General features: G+C 41.4%; 1 protein-coding gene across 1 annotated transcript in view; it reads left to right on the top strand.

The window, feature by feature from the left end:
* LOC121586013 (t-SNARE domain-containing protein 1-like) overlaps positions 1–12,432 on the top strand; it is a 128,682-nt gene extending 116,250 nt beyond the window's left edge. Inside the window, exon 12 of the mRNA XM_041902427.1 lies at positions 12,196–12,432. The gene's annotated coding sequence lies outside the window, so the exon portion shown is untranslated. The remainder of the gene's footprint in view (positions 1–12,195) is intronic.
* Positions 12,433–14,978: the final 2,546 nt, after the last annotated feature.

Here is a 14,978-nt window from a genome sequence, read left to right as displayed (position 1 = left end):
TCTGCTGATAAATATTAAAGAATTAATGCAGCAGATCCATGTTAAATTTAGCATCCAAAGCTGCTTTAAACACTGCAGACAGGCTCATACTGAAAGAAGCTTATTCAAATGATTTAAAAAGCTAAGTTGACAACACAGAACAGGGATCCAGCAACAACGAGACATTGCAAAGATGAGACAAGAAAATACAAAAAAAATTATAAAATATCATATTTATAAAATAGTGACTTATGAAAGGTCTTACCACCCAGAATGATATAAGTACTCTGAAGTGGGGAGTTATTTATGTAATTTAAATATTACCATAAATAGAGAACCCTTATGTTCAGACAGGTGGAAAAATATTACGTATTGACACCCTAAGACAGGAAAGATGACCCATGAAACTACAGTTTTCAAGCAAAACATTGAACCAGAAATAAATGTCTTACATGCAGCCGATTGTTTTAAACAATTATACTTAGGGGTGAAAGTAAGCCGGTACGGTCCGATACTACGTCCCGACAAAATATATAGTGGGGAGTATGCTGTACCGGTAAAATGTGAGCCTATCACAATTAACACAATATGCCAAAAAACTATAGACTATTACACCATTATTTAACATTACTGCATGTAAGCCGCATGAAAAATGAGCAAATTGACTTGAAACTGGGTGGTATATTGTGTTGTGTCCAAGACACGCACGGACAAGGTGGAGATAAGTAGCCAGGACCGAGGCGCGTGTGGACAACAGTGGATGCATCAATTCAAGCTACAAGCCTAATGACAATCGCCGAATGTCATTACAATTCACGAAGGTGTTTTGTAACAGATGTCGCTTTCCATTCATCAAATTGCGGGTGAACAGTGTACTATTGGGGTTTGGATGCTGGAATTATTTTGTGAGTGGATGAACGTGCGTGGGTAGCCTACAGGAGCTAATTTTTTAAGTGATTGTTTGACAATCAGATGAAAACATCATGACTGGTTGTGTTTCTGCCGCATTAAAAGCCATAGGCGGCGCGTCCATAAGGCTAGGGGAAGCTTTCCCTAAAGTATATTGAATTAAATTGCCAAAAATATTTAGCCTAATTAGCTTACTCCTGTGTATACAGAAATAAATTAAATAATTCAAAATAAGCTACTACACCAGAAAGCATGATTTGGCCACAGAGGATCATTAGCTTCTTCTTTTTTTTAAACTGTGGATTGTTTTAAATGGCATAGCCTACAGTCGGAAGGGCCCACAATTTGGGCAGCGCGTGCAGCAAATACCAAATAGATGATTGTTGAGTTGCGACTGTCAGTGAAAAGCAGAGAGATCCTAGCCAGACATATCGCAATATAAAAAAATACAATCGCGGAAAAACAGTTTGGAAAGCAAATGTAAAGAGATGACAATGAAAATACTCCAATCGATCTTTTAGTTTTGAAGATTCTCAACTTAATTGAGCAAACAGTAGCCTATCTTATTGGCACCAGTGGAGAACATCGGCCGTATATCAGGTGAGTGTGCATATTCACAGTCTTTATCATTGGGTCAGTGCCACTTTTGTTACTTTTTGGACAATAATTTCCTCCTCCAGGTTAGACGGACGTCATATTGTATTTGTGTCTCCCCTTTTCGTAGGCCTACTATATGGATGAGGCAACGTAGTTTTTATTGTTATGTTTGTCAGTGTTAGCAGAGTAGGCTACCCTGTAATTTTTTGTCATATTAAAAAAGATGCCTCCAGTCATATAAAGTGTAGTAAAATAGCAGGAAATGTGTTTATAAAATGCCAACAAGAAATGTATCTCTAAGGCAGATAGCCTAGGTCTACTCTACACCACTACTCACTGCATTACAGTATTTTTTTATAATATTAGCCAGAATTATGACTATCCAATGTAATCATCACATTAGGAATAGTAGGCTATCTTACATAAGTCTGCAAATGTGAGGATGCATGGAATGCTCTATTATAAAGGTGCATGTTTATGGTGAAAATTAGCTTCCCCAAATTTGAAACCCAGGCGCCGCCTATGTTAAAATGTATTGCATGTTAAAAGTGATATGACAAATCTTTACTAGGCCTAGGCTACTAGGCCCGCAGCGATCATATCTGAAATTAATAGGGATTCTATGGTTGCATCTAGGCTATAAAAAAAACAAATGTAGATTTACTGTACATACAGTGCATTCGGAAAGTATTCAGAGCCCTTGACTTTTCCCAAACTTTTTTACATTACAGCCTTATTCAAAAATTGATTAAATTGTTATTTTTTCTGAAATATCACATTTACATAAATATTCAGACCCTTTACTCAGTACTTTGTTGAAGCACCTTTGGCAGCGATTACAGCCTCGAGTCTTCTTGGGTATGACGCTACAAGCTTGGCGCACCTGTATTTGGGGAGTTTCTCCCATTCTTCTCTGCAGATCCTCTCAAGCGCTGTCTGGTTGGATGGGGAGCCTCGCTGCACAGCTATTTTCAGATCTCTCCAGAGATGTTCGATCGGGTTCAGGTCCGGGCTCTGGCTGAGCCACTCATGGACATTCAGAGAATTGTGCCGAAGCCACTCCTGCGTTGTCTTGGCTGTGTGCTTAGGGTCGTTGTCCTGTTGGAAGGTGAACCTTCGCCCCAGTCTGAGGTCCTGAACGCTCTGGAGCAGGTTTTCATCAAGGATCTATCTGTAATTTGCTCCGTTCATCTTTGCCTCGATCCTGACTAGTCTCCCAGTCCCTGCCGCTGAAAAATATCCCCACAGCATGAGGCTGCAACCACCATGCTTCACCAAGGGATGGTGCCTGGTTTCCTCCAGACGTGACACTTTCCATTCAGGCCAAAGAGTTCAATCTTTATTTCATCAGACCAGATAATCTTGTTTCTCATGGTCTGAGAGTCATTTAGGTGCCTTTTGGCAAACTCCAAGTGGGCTGTCATGTGCCTTTTACTGAGGAGTGGCTTTTGTCTGGCCACTCTACCATAAAGGCCTGATTGGTGGAGTGCTGCAGAGATGGTTGTCCTTCTGGAAGGTTCTCCCATCTCCACAGAGGAACTCTGAAGCTCTGTCAGAGTGACAATCGGGTTCTTGGTCACCTCCCTGACCAAGATCCTTCTCCCCCGATAGCTCAGTTTGGCCGGGCGGCCAGCTCTAGGAAGAGTCTTGGTGGTTCCAAAGTTCTTCCATTTATGAATGATGGAGGCCACTGTGTTCTTGGTACCCTTCCCTAGATCTGTGCCTCGACACAATCCTGTCTCTGAGCTCCAAGGACAATTCCTTCGACCTCATGGCTTTGTTTTTGCTCTGACATGCACTGTCAACTGTGGGACCTTATATAGACAGGTGTGTGCCTTTCCAAATCATGTCCAATCAATTGATTTTACCACAGGTGGACTCCAATCAAGTTGTAGAAACATCTCAAGGATGATCAATGTAAACAGGATGCACCTGAGATCAATTTTGAGTCTCATAGCAAAAGGGTCTGAATACATAGCAAAAAAAACTGTTTTCACTTTGTCATTATGGGGTATTGTGTGTAGATTGCTGAGCAGCATTTTTTATTTAATCCATTTTAGAACAAGACTGTAACGTAACAAAATGTGGAAAAAAGGGAAGGGGTCTGAATACTTTCCGAATGCACTGTATTTGCACATTATTCTTGTTAATATTCTTCAAGCTCTGTCAAGTTAGTTGTTGATCATTTCTAGACAGCCATTTTCAAGTCTTGCCATAGATTTTCAAGCAGATTTAAGTCAAAACTGTAACTAGGCCACTCAGGTACGTCCAATGTCGTATTGGTAAGCAACTCCAGTGTATATTTGGCCTTGTGTTTTAGGTTATTGTCCTGCTGAAAGGTGACTTTGTCTCCCAGCAGACTGAACCAGGTTTTCCTCCATTTATTTTTATCCTAAAAATCTCTGTAGTCCTTGCCGATGACAACCATACCCATAACATGATGCAGCCCTCACCATGCTTGAAAATATGAAGAGTGGTACTCAGTGATGTGTTGTGTTGGATTTGCCCCAAACATAACACTTTATATTCAGGACATAATGTCAATTTTTTAGCAATGTTACTTTATTGCCATATTGCAAACAGGATGCATGTTTTGGAATATATTTTGTTATGTATTTTCACTCTGTCAGTTAGGTTAGTATTGTGGAGTAACTACAATGTTGTTGATCTATCCTCAGTTTTCTCCTATCACAGCTATTAAACTCTGTAACTGTTTTAAAGTCTCCATTGGCCTCATGGTGAAACCCCTGAGCGGTTTCCTTCCTCTCTGGCAACTGAGTTAGGAAGGACGCCTGTATCTTTGTAGTGACTTGGTGTGTTGATACACCATCCAAAGTGTAATTAATAACTTCACCATGCTCAAAGGGATATTCAATGTCTGTTTGTTTTTTCACCCATCTACCAATAGGTGCCTTTCTTTGCGAGGAATTGGAAAACCTTTCTGGTCTTTGTGGAGGGACCTTACAGATAATTTTATGTGTGGTCTACAGAGATGATGGAGTCATTCAAAATTCATGTTAAACACTGTTATTGCACACAGAGTCCATGCAAGTTATTATATGACTTGTTAAGCACATTTTAACTCCTGAACTTATTTAGGTTTGCCATAACAAAGGGGTTGAATACTTATTGACTCAAGACATACATTTTCAGCTTTTCATTTTTAATTAATTTGTAAACATTTCAAAAAACATAATTCCACTTTGAAATGATGGGGTATTGTGTGTAAGCCAGTGACACAATATCTACATTTAATCCATTTTAAATTCAGGCTGTAACACAACAAAATGTAGAAAAGCGGTGTGAATACTTTCTGAAGGCACTGTATAAGGAGTATAATGACACCAAGATATTGTCTGTATCATGTGCGGTTCACAGATCATAGGGTCTTACAAGCAACAATGTCTCACATTTTCCCTTCGGAATTCGACATATTATCGATGAACGTCTATTTTTAACACATTAATTCTGTGTGGTTACAGGGAAATTTTCCGTGTGGTTACAGGTTTAAAACAGAAACAACTCAAAAATGAACTGTTTAGGCATTCATTCCAAGTGGTTAAGGTTAGGGCTATGGTTTGGGGAAGGCTTAAAAGGGAAACGCTTTAAATCGAAGTCTATTTGTAGTGATCAGGCTGCTGACAAGAGGCATGTATAGGGCTAGAAAGGGCCTAAAATGTCCACTTTCATCATGATTTTCCCAAAAATGGTTTGTGATACAAATGTAAAAAGCATGTTCAACATCGTTCCTCCCAATGAAGTTTCTATGTAAGAGTTGCCAGAATAATCTGAGATACCCAAAATACTGTATTTTCAGGCCTTCCTGGCGATTTTGAAACTGAAGTCAAAAAAGCAAATAACCTGTAGTAAGTACTCATGTGAAATGAAAGGAAATGAAGGGTACAGAGTAGCTATTAATTCATAGATGTCACAGAAGTAACTGCTGCATTGTAATTTGCCGTATTTTCGCCCCTGAAAGAGAGATCTCTTCACTAGCAATGCAGTAAGGGGGAACTTGTGGGCCTTGCCATGAAGTTAGTACAGTCCTTTTGCGGTCTACTATCGTTAATCCGTGTCTATGAACAAGTGTGACAATAAGCTCTCTGTCTGAACTGCAATCCTCTTAGGCAAGGCTTTGTGGGTAAACTCGCCTCATGCAAATTCTAAACCCCATTAGCTTTGAGGGACTAGTCAGCTGCATTGAGATTAATGGTCGAGTGACTACTTGATTTAATAGGGTTATTTCACTGCTTCCGGGGGAAAATAAACAACAAAGTTAATGCAAGACATTCGTCACTGACGTCCTCAATCTATCCTCTGCTCTACGAGGGAAGGGAAGAAGAAAGTTTTCTTTTTGCTTTCAGAATGTTTCACTCTGATTGTCACTTTACTTTTTGTTAACTTCAGATGTTTGGGAGACTTTGCAGTTTTTTATTATTAAAAATTAATGACTGTATATGGTTAAATGATAGGAGTCAATTTAAATAAAAGTATTCTGTTTGTGGTTTGGGAAAAATTGACAATTCAAATTGTTTTGATATTGTGGATTCAGGCCTAGTTGCTCAACCTATTTCTGCTTCTGGTATCTTCCCTAAAGTAAGAAGGAAAAATCTAACTAAAATGGAAGAAAGAAAACAAAGGAAAATATATTTATTGTGTAGAAATGATTGCGGAAAATTAGAGTGTATGGATTTTTTAAAACTCTATTAGAGATAAATGCTGTGGAGAGAAAGTGCTGTGCAATTTTCCATTACGGGGTAAGAAATGACAATCCTTGTTTATCTTTTTCCATGCCGTCAGCTTACTCCCAACTTTGCTGCAGGGGATTATTGTGACTCTGTGGGTGAGGGACTGTCACTGACATTTCTCTTTCTGTGAGACAACACAACACTATGTGACACCGGTGATATGAGACTAGCAGTAACACATTTCACAAACTAGTAGGTATGGTAAAAATGATTAACACAACTTAAAAATACTGTTTTAATTACTCTCCATTTACTGTAAATCCAATCAATTCAGAATTATACACCCCACACACATAAACATAAAGACCCTCCACATCAGAACACACACACACACACACATATCCCCAGCTGCCCAAACCGCCTGTCTGTCTCCCAACCTGCTCAGCACAGCCAGCGTTCTCCAGGAAGTAGAGCTGAGATTACCTAAAGCTGATTGGCCTTAATGTGTGAGACCTTCCAGCGGATGGCTTAGGATATCATTACACCAGCCTGATCAACACAGAGCTCCTCACACAGACAGATGTCATTTTGGAGAGAGTCAATCGAGGGATAGAGGGAAGGATGGATGGTGGGTAGCAGCTTAGGTATGGAGGGACCTCACATGGAGGGTTAAAGAGGCAGCATAAATCCACTATGTCATTGTGTTCACCAGTGTATTTAAGTGGACAGACTGTAGGTCTGATATATAGTACAATGGGTGAGCTAGGTTCATACTGGATGTACTGTTGTACACAATGGTGTAGCCATCAAATGTATTGAGATAGAGAGACTTAGTAACATAGATCATTGAATGTGGGTGGTCAAACTAGGCTGTCATGAGAGATATCTGCTTCTCCTCTTCTCTCTTTCCCCCCACCATCACACATACACACACACACACACACACACCACCCGGTCAGCCTGTTGGCTCTGAGTCCACGCCGGTACAGAGGTGCCATTCATCCAGCCTGTGACTGACAATCAATAGCTGTGATAGCTGTGCCGTGGAGCCAGTTTGAGCTGTGATTGATGCGGCCTATCAGGTCCATGCATCTGGACACTGGCTCTGCTGGAAATGGGGCGTGACGGACAGAACGGGGGCCTTGAAAACACAACCCCACCCCAGCTGCTCACATTGATCCCATCCACCCTGGATTTCAGTTTGACTTCTAAATCTTCCTTCACTTTGGCTGGGCGATAGTAAACACCTCCACCAACTCACTCAGTGCAAAGGAAATTTGACATGTCTTTTGCAGTGCAGGCAAGTGAAGGGAAGCTGGATCATTGTAATAGGTGGAATGGATTAACGTATTAAACGTGATTTAATGTGACAGCAGCCTCCACTGGTCTGTTGTCTGTCTTGTCTATGTTATCTACAGTACAGTACAGTACCTTGACACTTTCATCAAGATTGTTTTTTTTTTAAATTCAGTTTATCTCCTGCCTTTCTCTCATTAGACTGCCTGTCTGGAGTTTTTATATTGTTTAATAGCAGGAATATGGATCTACTGAGGCACATTACCAGATGTCTAAACTGCTGCAGTGCTTTTTCCCTCAGCTTGTCACTCCAGCATTCATCTTGGGGACTGTCTGTGTTTATTGGCTTCTATTCCCTCCCTCATTCCCTCCCTCATTCCCTCCCTCATTCCCTCCCTCCTTTCCTCCCTCCTTTCCTCCACGTCTTTCAATGACAAGGTGGAGTTATGTTCAAATAGCCTTCTAGCACCCCCTTGCTTTACCCAAGATACAGTGCAGAAGATTAAGCTCTGTGCGCGTGTGTGTGCATGCATACATGTATGTGTGTGTCTCCCAGACTCTTCCGGAAGGAGAAGGGGGTCTCCGTTGTGGTGGCACAGAGACAGAGCTTTGAAGTAGGTGATACTGGCAGAGTTCTCGCTCTCTCCCTCTATGTGTGTGTGCCAGTGAGACACCAGGGAGACAGGGTAGCCTCATGCCCTCTGATCTCTTCAAAGTACCATATCTCACTACCGTTACTCTTTATCTCACGCTCTCTCCTTTTCTCTTCCTTTCGTTTTCTCTCTTGATCGATCGATCAATCTCTCTCTTGATCTCTCTCGATTTCTATCCCTTGATCTCTCTCTCTTTCTGTTTCTCTCTCTCTCTCTTTTACTCACTCTCTCATTCTCGATTACTCTCTCTCTTTGTCTTTGCTTGTCCTCTACTCTGTCCCATTCATTTTATCCACCATACTCCCCATTTTTACCCATAATTCTCCAAATGTTTTGTCCCCTATTTCTCCCCGACACGTTTTGTTCCCTCATTCCATCTGTACATCTATGCCTCTCTCTCTTCTCTTCCCCCTCTTTCCTGGCGTCATTCCAACCTGTCTGGATCAGGACATCGTTCAGATGGGTATAAAATCACCAATCTGACGGAAGCCTGGGGTCTTGTCATAGACAGAGGTCTGCAGCGTAGTCATCTTCATCCCCCTGTCAAACTTCAGACTCTTTCCTCCTCCCCCCTCCACCGCTCTGAGATCAGAATGAATGGTGATTGGCCACTGTGGGTGAAAATCCAGCACTTGCAGAAAGAAGAAATTAGGAATATATGTATAATTATTGAACTACATGTACCGTACATGTGAGCAGTAGAAGTAGCAGTAGAAGTATTGTTGTCCGTTAGTTTACTCCAATCAGGGTAGGGATGGTAGGGCAGGGTTCAGATAGATTGTGGGTTCTATCAAGTTAATTGTTTGCATCATTTCTTTAATTTTCTTCTATATGTTTTTATTTTATCCTTTATATTCCTCTATATTCTCCCCCCCCGCCCCCATACCATATTGACACCATATTAGCTGTCATCGTAGTCAACCTAGCTAGAACTAACACGTTAGTAAACCCGCTACAATCATGCAGTACAGTGTGTACAGAAAGCAGTTTAGCAATTACACCGGCAGGTCCCGGTGGCAATACATTTATAAAACCAAAAGCTTACCTTGACTTGGAAGAGTTACATTGTTGGATAGCCATAGCTAGCTAGCTAACATAGCATCCCTCTCTGTTTGAGCCGGGTGCTTGAGTAGGCTAAACTAGCTAGCTGCATTCGCTAGCTAAGTAAGTTAAAGTGAAAGGGAAAATAATACAACGAAATATAGCTCTCTCTCTCTCTCTCTCTCTCTCTCTCTCTCTCTCTCTCTCTCTCTCTCTCTTGCTTCTCCTTCATTCTTTAAGAAATTAATTTGTTCAAAACTGTTCAACTACTCACCACATTTTATGCACTGCAGTGCTAGCTAGCTGTAGCTTATGCTTTCAGTACTAGATTGTCACGCCCTGGCCTTGAGAGGCCTGTTGTCTTTAGTTGGTTTGGTCAGGGCGTGAGTTTCTATGTTATATATTCTATGTTTATGTTCTAGTTAGTCTATTTCTATGTTGCAGTGCTAGGTTGTGTTTTTAGGTTTGGCCGGGTGTGATTCCCAATCAGAGACAGCTGTCACTCGTTGTCTCTGATTGGGGATCATACTTAAGTAGCCCATTGCCTACTGTGTATTGTGGGACCTGTTCCTGTTAGGCTGGTATGTGTATAGCCCTTTGGACTTCACGTTACGTTGTTTCTTTTTCTGTTTGTATGTTTATTTGGGTGAATAAACATGTACGCTTTTCACGCTGCACCTTGGTCCGACCCGTCTCTCAACGTTCATGACGTAGATTCATTCTCTGATCCTTTGATTGGGTGGACAACATGTCAGTTCATGCTGCAAGAGCTCTGATAGGTTGGAGAACGTCCTCCGGAAGTTGTCATAATTACTGTGTAAGTCTATAGAAGGGGGTTAGAACCATGAGCTTCCTAGGTATTGAAGTCAATGTACCCAGAGGAGGATGGAAACTAGCTGTCCTCCAGCTACACCATGGTGCTACCCCAGAGAGTGCTGTTGAGGCTATTGTAGACCTTCATTGCAAAACAGTGTTTTTTCATCAATTATTTGGCGATGTTAATATATTTAGTATAGTTTTTCTCAAAAGGATAACTTTTTTAATGTTTCACTATTTTTATTTTTAGGAAATTCACTGAGTAGTTAGGTCCTCCCCTTCCTCCTCTGAGGAGCCTCCACTGGTCCTGCACCTCCATATTTGTAACATTTCTACCAATATTGCCCTAAAAATACTTTACCCAAGAGTATAATGATATACAAGCAGGTCTGAGTTTTACATTTTATATTTCCTAGCTTTGTGTGTCGCAGGAACTTGGAATAATGTAAAGCTGCTGGTTGCCCTTACTTGCCTTTCTTACACTAGGATCTCTCTTAACCAAAAAGAGAGAGCCCTATATGAATGAGAGTTGAATGAAAAATAAAACACCACAGTGGTGTATTGTAAAAACATTTCTCTAACTTCAGTTGTATGGGTCTTTTCTCTTCTAGACTCTTGCCCAAACAGGCATGCCTGGATTGGGGCAGTCTCAGCCAATGGCCATCAGTCCCTCAGAAAGGATCGCAGGAACTCTGCCCCCATTTCACGGACTGTGGCCTCTCTCAATTCCTCTCCTCTCTCTCTCTCTTTTTCTTTCTTTCTCTCTCCCTCTCTTTCTTTCTTTCTCCCTCCCTCCCTCCCTCCCTCCCTCTTTCTCGCTCTCTTTGAAATAAGGTAGTGTGAGTTTTAATCAGAGATTGGCTGGTCAGGTCCTGAGTAGCAATAGATAGAGAGGAGAGAACGAAAGAGTGAGGAGAGAGATTGCTGGAGATAGATCTGCTTTGATGATTAGCCCCCTCTGACATGACCGCGAGACCCATCCAATGGACGTATTTGGAAAGGTAGTTATGGACTGACTGAAGATGATAGGAGAAGTGGAGAAAGAGGGACTGAGTGACAGACAGCTTGGAAGAATGGACTCCATAGTGACAGGGGTGAGGCAGAGGTAGTTGGAGGAAGAAGCCATTGTTTGCCCTGTGAGTGTTGTTTGCCCTGTGGGTGCAATACAAAGCCAATCTCAGCAACAGCAATGTGACTCACCCCAGATGTCTATTAATTTACACCTTCAATTATGACATGGAACGATAACGATTGAATAGTTCAACATAACATAAACACTTAATCTAAAGCACAGACAGTACAATACATTGTATTTTCTCAGCCCAACATACAGTATAACCCTGAAATCATCTTAGAAGTTGAATAGTTAGACACATAACAAATACTGTATATTCTCTTCAGCTCAACATATTGTGTACTGCATAACCCTTAGATCATCTTGGCTACATGCTGTAATTAACTTATGAGTTTCCTGTTGGCCAACTCCTGAGTATAATTTCAGATAAAAGTGATGCACTGTGGCCTTTTGTGGTTCTACTATTTGCCCGGCACAGTGTGCTGCTGATTAATGAACCATTTGGATCTCCAACTGGCTGAACTCTGGCCCAGACTTAATTAAAACTCCTATGCTGACCACCAATCATAAATTACTCCCCACAACCTTGTGGCACTTCCAGAATAAAAAGTACAAATTGGTTCCTTACCAATTAATAATTCAAAAAATGAAAAGAAAGGGAAAATAGTATAACCCCAAGGCGGTTAGTAGTGGATGTACGTAAAGGTATATGTACATGAATATTACATTTTAGTCATTTAGCAAACGCTGTTATCCAGAGCGACTTACAGTTAGTGAGTGCATACATAATTTTTTTATTTTTCATACTGGCCCCCCGTGGGAATCGAACCCACAACCCTGGCGTTGCAAACGCCATGCTCTACCAACTGAGCTACATCCCTGCCGGCCATTCCCTCCCCTACCCTGGACGACACTGGGCCAATTGTGCGCCGCCCCATGGGTCTCCCGGTCGCGGCCGGCTACGACAGAGCCTGGATTCGAACCAGGATAATGCCACTCGGGCGCAGTGGTTTTGGTTTAGACTTGGTTTAGAAAGCTTTGTGAGTAGCCTACATTAGTGGTTGTCATCCTATCGTTAGCTTGCCAATATAGTGCTGGTTGATGATTGATACATGTTGTCTGGTGTGCTTGTGTTTCCCAGGTAGCTGCTGTCATAGTGCTGTGACCTCGCTGCTTCTGCTCCACCTGACCACCTGACCCCTGACCTGTACCAGCTGTCTCAGAACAGGAGGGGCCTGCCCCACACCAACACCTCTACTTCATCATGGCTGTCCCTCCTTGGTTATGTAGTTAGATATTTGGTGTGCGCATGTATATGAGTGTGTGTGTGTGTGTGTGTGCGTGTGTGTGTGTGTGTGTGTGTGTGTGTGTGTGTGTGTGTGTGGGGGGGGTTGGGCAGGGGGATAGCTTCATTTATACTGTACCTAACTGTGGTAGCTGTGGCAGCCAACCAGCCAATCATGGAGAGAAGCTTCAGGTGTGGTGTCACCCAGAGCTTTTGATGTATCCACTTACTTTACCCTGTTTTCCTCTGTGTTTGTTTACTTGTTTTTGTTTTTTAAGCACTGGATCATATTTATCTGATGCTACTGTATCTATGAAGTATGATATTAAAATGTTGTGTAGTACTTATGATTATATGAATATATAAATGATAATTAGTCAAATGTATCAAATGGTATGATAAAAACCAACAGTACTTTAAAATATGATTTACAGCTTTTTTCATAGTCCTATTTTACTATCATTTTACTCTTACATCCTCTCTCTCTCTCGCTTATGCAAACACAGACACACTTGCACACATCCCTATATGCCATGATCTGAGTGTAAAGAGTGGAACATGTGACATAAATTACAGGTTTGTTGATCGCCTGAAGCACTCACCCTCTGGCCAATCAATAGGCAGTAGAGTCAGCCACTTTCCCTCCATTCCCTCCAAATGTCTCTTCCTGTTACATATTTTCCAGGAAGGCTTATTTAGAGATAATAATAAAAAAATAATATGCCATTTAGCAGACGCTTTTATCCAAAGCGACTTACAGTCATGCGTGCATACATTTTTTTGTGTACGGGTGGTCCCGGGGATCGAACCCACTACCTTGGCGTTACAAGCGCCGTGCTCTACCAGCTGAGCTACAGAGGACCACCATGAGATAGTAATAGGCTTAATTTGATCTCTCAGAGGGGTGATTATCATCTCTCTGATTTCTCCTCTGGGCTGTACATGTGTGCTATCACTGAGTTCTCTGAAAAGATGGGTAAGACTCTTCACTGTACAGCTTCAGTGTCAGCTCCTAGCCTTTTCTGCTTCCGACTTCACTCATCCTTTATTATCACTCTTCCCTCACAATCCACCGGCATCAGTGAGCTCTAGCTCTTAACTCATCGCATGCATACACAAATCTGAAGTGTTTTATTATTGTTATTTTTTCTCTTTCTCTTGCTGAGTCATTGTACCCAGCTTTTTTATTTGTGTTTTGTAATTTGTACCTTGCAGAGAAAATGAACAAAATGAACCAAAAGCACCAAATTGTTTGTGAACCTATCACAGGAAGTCGGTGGCACTTTAATTGGGGAGGATGGGCTCGTGGTAATGGCTGGAGCGGAATTGGTGGAATGGTATCAAATACATCAAACACATGGTTTCCACAAGACTCCGTTCCAGCCATTATTATGAGCCGTCCTCCCCTCAGCAGCCACCACTGGAACCGATCCTCAAGTTCTGGGTTCACTATTCAAATCTATGCATACATTTAAGGTGATGTAACTGAGCTTCTCATATCCCTGACAAAATGGTTATTTTATGTAAAGCTTAAAGTTTCTTGAATTGTGGTGTGGGCGATGAGAAGATAAATGATAGCTGTGGATACCTGTGAAGGTTGTGCTTTATTGCTGTGATATGTTCCTTCACTGCTTGTAAAAGTTCTCAGCATCGCAAAATATGATTATTCACAATGGGAATCATATTTTTATGAGAAAGTTGATGTTCATAAAGGAATTTGTGGCACCTTATATTACTCCTCAGCTCTTTATTTTGCCATTGAAACATTTACTTTCATTGTGTCTTTTTAATAAATAAAATCTCCTAAATATCAGAAGTGAATACGGTGTGATGATGTTTTACTCTTTCAAAATAGCAGTACTGTTGGGTTTTGTCTACTGTACAGAATGACCATTGGTTTTGAAACCTACAGTATGTTAGTGGTTCAATATTTCCTCTTAAACATGATAACTTTGGTACATAAATCTAAACCTCTACTTTATCGGGCCACTAATGTACCTAGATTGATGGACAAGCTTAACCCAGAAGATGGGGTCAATTTTTCACAATGGTTGACTCTACTAGCCAGCCCCTCTCTGTAAATAGGACATGGACAAGCTGATAAATCCCCTGGAGAATGTGTGCTGAGGGGAATTTCAATTTTTAGGAGAGCAGTTATCACTTTATGGTCAACGTCGGCTAGAATGTTAATAGTGTTTTGCAGAGGGAAAGGCTGTGAGGACGTGGTTTGAAGTGCTGTTGAAGTGAAATGCTTCACTTCTATATTGGAAAGGCTTCTCTCCGGTACCTATGCCTCTAATAGTAAAGAGCTCTTCTTTTAATGTACTATACTTGAGAGCGAAAGAGTCGCAATAAAGGTCTTTGCTCCAGTGATACACCTAGGGCAAGGATCCTCCATTGTTTGAGATTGCAGACAACTGACAAGGAGTGATGGGGAAAACTGGAATGTTTTGTCCACCGAAGCTTGACCCACTACAACAAGTGCCCATTATTAAACATGTGCAATAATATGTTCCACTGAACCAAAGTAGGACAGTGAAGTACCTATTTGTCTGCCTGTTAGGGACCCCAGATCCAGCCACACAATGCTTTTCCAAACACAATACCTTCACTTGCCTTGGTTTTATCAAAACTCTCTC

Source organism: Coregonus clupeaformis, unplaced genomic scaffold (assembly GCF_020615455.1).
Source record: "Coregonus clupeaformis isolate EN_2021a unplaced genomic scaffold, ASM2061545v1 scaf0071, whole genome shotgun sequence".
Taxonomy (NCBI): domain Eukaryota; kingdom Metazoa; phylum Chordata; class Actinopteri; order Salmoniformes; family Salmonidae; genus Coregonus; species Coregonus clupeaformis.
Note: the sequence above shows the minus strand (reverse complement) of the source record. Positions and strands in the feature narration are given on the sequence as shown.